Raw genomic sequence first — 4,000 nt, 5'->3', positions numbered from 1 at the left:
AAGATCAAGTTTACTGATCAGTGAGAATGGCAGAACTCCAGCACTAGAGGAACACAGCAAATAGAATTCATGGCTTTTTTCCCCATGATTCTTTAGATGTTCAAAGTTAATTTTTTTTAATTTTCTTTTTTTCTTTTTCTATTTTTTTTTAATTTTTCTTTTTCCCTTTTTCAACAATCTTATCAATCCCTTTTTTAAAAATATTTTTTATTTTTCATTTTTAGAGTCATATTCTATCCCTTCATTGTAGTTAACCTTACTTTTTGTATATATATAAGTTGTTCTCTCTTTAAAATTTTGGGATACAGTTTCTTCTGACAGACCAAAATATACCCTAAATCTCTAGTGTATGGCTTTGTTCTAGTTCCCTGCCTGATCACATTCTCTCCCTTTTTTTTAAAATTTCTCTTCTTTCTTTTTTCAACTAAATTCTTATCAATTCTTTTTATAAAATCTTTTATAATTTTCATCTTTACAGTCATATTCCATCCCTTCATTGTATTTACCCTTATTTTTGTGCATATGTAAGTTTTTCCTTCTTTAAAATTTTGGGAGGCAGTTTCTTCTAACAGAACAAATTATGCCAAAAATGTAGTGTGTGGCGCTGATCTATTCATGAGCCCAAACATATTCTTTTTTCTTTCTTTCTTTTTCTTTTTTCTTTCTTTCCCTTTCTTTTCCCCCTGGTTTTGGGTCTTTTCTGTCTTCTTTAATGTATTTTTTTCTGGGGTCGTTGTTACCCTGTTAGCATTTTCTTCTCATTCATCTATTCTCCTCTGGACAAAATGACAAGATGGAAAAAAATCACCTCAAAAAAAAAAGAACAAGAGAAGTACTGACTGCCAGGGACTTAATCAATACAGACATTAGGCAAGTGTCAGAGCTAGAGTTCAGAATGACGATTATAAAGATACTAGCTGGGCTGAAAAAAGCATAGAAGATACTAGAGAATCTCTTTTGGAGAAATAAAAGAACTAAAATCTAATCAATTTGAAATCAAAAAGGCTATTAATGAGGTGCAATCAAAACTGGAGGCTCTAACTGCTAGGATAAATGAGGCAGAAGAGAGAATTAATGATATAGAAGACCAAATGATGGAGAATAAAGAAACTGAGAGAAAGAGAAATAAACAACTACTGGATCACGAGAGCAGAATTCGAGAGATTAGTGATATCATAAAATGAAATAACATCAGAATAATTGGGATCCCAGAAGAAGAAGAAAGAGAGAGAGGGGCAGAAGGTATATTGGAGCAAATTATAGCAGAGAACTTCCCTAATTTGGGGAAGGAAACAGTCATCAAACTCCAGGAGGCACAGAGAATACCGTTCAAAATCAATAAAAATAGGCCAGCACTCCGGCATCTAATAGTAAAACTCACAAGTCTCAGGGACAAAAAGAAAATCCTGGAAGCAACTCGGGACAAGAGGTCTGTAATCTACAATGGTAGAAACATTAAATCAGCAGCAGACCTATTCACAGAGGCCTGGCAGGACAGAAAGGACTGGCATGATATATTCAGAGCACTAAACAAGAAAAATATGCTGCAAAGAATACTATATCCAGCTAGGCTATCATTGAAAATAGAAGGAGAGATAAAAAGCTTCCAGGACAAACAAAAACTAAAAGAATTTGCAAACACCAAACAGCCCTACAAGAAATACTGAACGGGATCTTCTAAGCAAAGAGAAAGCCTAAAATAACATCGACCAGAAAGGAACAGAGACAATCTACAGTAACAGTCAGCTTACAGGCAATATAACGGCACTAAATTCATATCTTTCAATAGTTACCCTGAATGTAAATGGGCTAAATGCCCCAATCAAAAGACACAGCGTTTAAGATTGGGTAAAAAAAAGAAGACTCATCGATATGCTGCCTGCAAGAGACTCATTTTAGAACCAAAGACACCACCAGATTGAAATTGAGGGGTTGGAAAACTATTTACCATGCTAATGCACATCAAAAGAAAGCTGGGGTGGCAATCCTTATATCAGACAAATTAGATTTTAAACCAAAGACCATAATAAGAGATGACAAAGGACACTACATCCTACTTAAAGGGTCTATCCAACAAGATCTAACAATTTTAAATATCTATGCCCCTAATATGGGAGCAGGCAATTATATAAGCTAATTAATAACAAAATCAAAGAAATATATTGACAATACAATAATAGTAGGGGAATTTAACACCCTCCTCACTGAAATGGACAGATCACCTAAGCAAAAGATCAACAAGGAAATAAAGGCTTTAAATGACACACTGGACCAAATGGACTTCACAGATATATTCAGAATATTCCATCCCAAAGCAACAGAATACACATTCTTCTCTACTGCCCATGGAACATTCTCCAAAATAGATCACATCTTAGGTCACAAATCAGGTCTCAACCAAAAGACTGGGATCATTCCCTGCATATTTTCAGACCACAATGCTTTGAAACTTGAACTCAGTCACAAGAGGAAATTTGCAAGGAACTAAAAAACTTGGAGGTTAAAGAGCATCCTACTAAATAATGAATGGGTCAACCAGGAAATGAAAGAAGAATTTTAAAAAATTCATGGAAACAACTGAAAATGAAAACACTAAAGTTCAGTCTCTTTGGGATGCAGCAAAGGCAGTTGTAAGTGGAAAGTATATAGCAATACAAGACTTTTTCAAGAAACAAGAAAGGTCTCAAATACACAACCTAATCCTACAACTAAAGGAGCTGGGGAAAGAACAGCAAATAAAGCCTAAACCCAGCAGGAGAAGAGAAATAATAAAGATCAGAGGAGAAATCAATGAAATAGAAACCAAAAGAACAGTAGAACAGATCAACAAAACTAGGAGCTGGTTCTTTGAAAGTAGTAATAAGATTGATAAACCCCTGGTCAGACTTATCAAAAAGAAAAGAGAAATGACCCAAATAAACAAAATCATGAATGAAAGAGGAGAAATTACAACCAAAACCAAAGAAATACAAACAGTTATAAGAACATATTATGAGCAACTATATGCCTGCAAATTAGATAATCTGGAAGAAATGGATGCATTCCTAGAGACATATAAACTAACAAACTGAACCAGGAAGAAATAAAAAACCTGAACAGACCCATAACTAGTAAGGAAATTGAAGCAGTAATCAAAAATCTCCCAACAAACAAGAGCCCAGAGCCAGATGGCTTCCCAGGGGAATTCTACCAAACATTTAATGAAGAATTAATACCTTTTCTTCCGAAAATGTTCCAAAAAATAGAAATGGAAGGAAAGCTTTCAAATTAATTTTATGAGGCCTGCAATACCTTGATCCCAAAACCAGATGAAGATTCCATCAAAAAGGAGAACTACAGACCAATATCCCTGATAAACATGGATGCAAAAATTCTCACGAAAATACTAGCCAATGGGATCCAACAGTACATGAAAAGGATTATTCACCATGACCACTTGGGATTTATTCCTGGGCTGCAAATTTGGTTCAACATCTGCAAATCAATCAGTGTGAAACAATACATTTATAAAAGAAAAAACAAGAACGATATGATCCTCTCAATCAATGAAGAAAAAGCATTTGACAATGTACAGCATCCATTCTTGATTAAACTCTCCACAGTGTAGAGATAGAGCGTACATACCTGAATAACATAAAACCCATCTATGAGAAACCCACAGCAAATATCATACTCAATGGAGAAAAACTGAAACTTTTACCCCAAGGTCAGGAACATGGAAGGGATGTCCACTATCACCACTGCTATTAAACATAGTACTAGAAGCCCTAACCTCAGCAATCAGACAACAAAAAGAAAGAAATTAAACTCTCAATTTTAGCAGATGATATGCTACTTTATGTAGAAAACCCAAAAAACTTCATGCCAAAACTGCTAGAACTCATACAGGAATTCAGTAAAGTGGCAGTATACAAAATCAATGCACAGAAATCAGTTGCATTTCTATACACCAACAACAAGACAGAAGAAAGAGAAATTAAGGAGTTGATCCCCTTTACAA

The 4,000-nt window shown here is 34.8% G+C and overlaps 1 long non-coding RNA gene across 1 annotated transcript; it reads right to left on the bottom strand.

Annotated features, from left to right (window-relative positions):
- Positions 1 to 406: 406 nt before the first annotated feature.
- LOC145717848 (uncharacterized) lies at positions 407 to 3,959 on the bottom strand. Its single transcript, XR_014141315.1, has 2 exons — positions 3,695 to 3,959; positions 407 to 1,041 (listed from the first exon to the last, which is right to left on the bottom strand). It is a non-coding gene; the product is annotated as an uncharacterized LOC145717848 (long non-coding RNA).
- Between the last annotated feature and the right edge of the window lie 41 nt (positions 3,960 to 4,000).

This window comes from Leptonychotes weddellii, chromosome X (genome assembly GCF_054177405.1).
Source record: "Leptonychotes weddellii isolate Sample4059 chromosome X, ASM5417740v2, whole genome shotgun sequence".
In the NCBI taxonomy this organism is placed as follows: domain Eukaryota; kingdom Metazoa; phylum Chordata; class Mammalia; order Carnivora; family Phocidae; genus Leptonychotes; species Leptonychotes weddellii.
The sequence above is the reverse complement of the archived record's forward strand: the minus strand, read 5'-3'. Positions and strand labels throughout refer to the sequence as shown.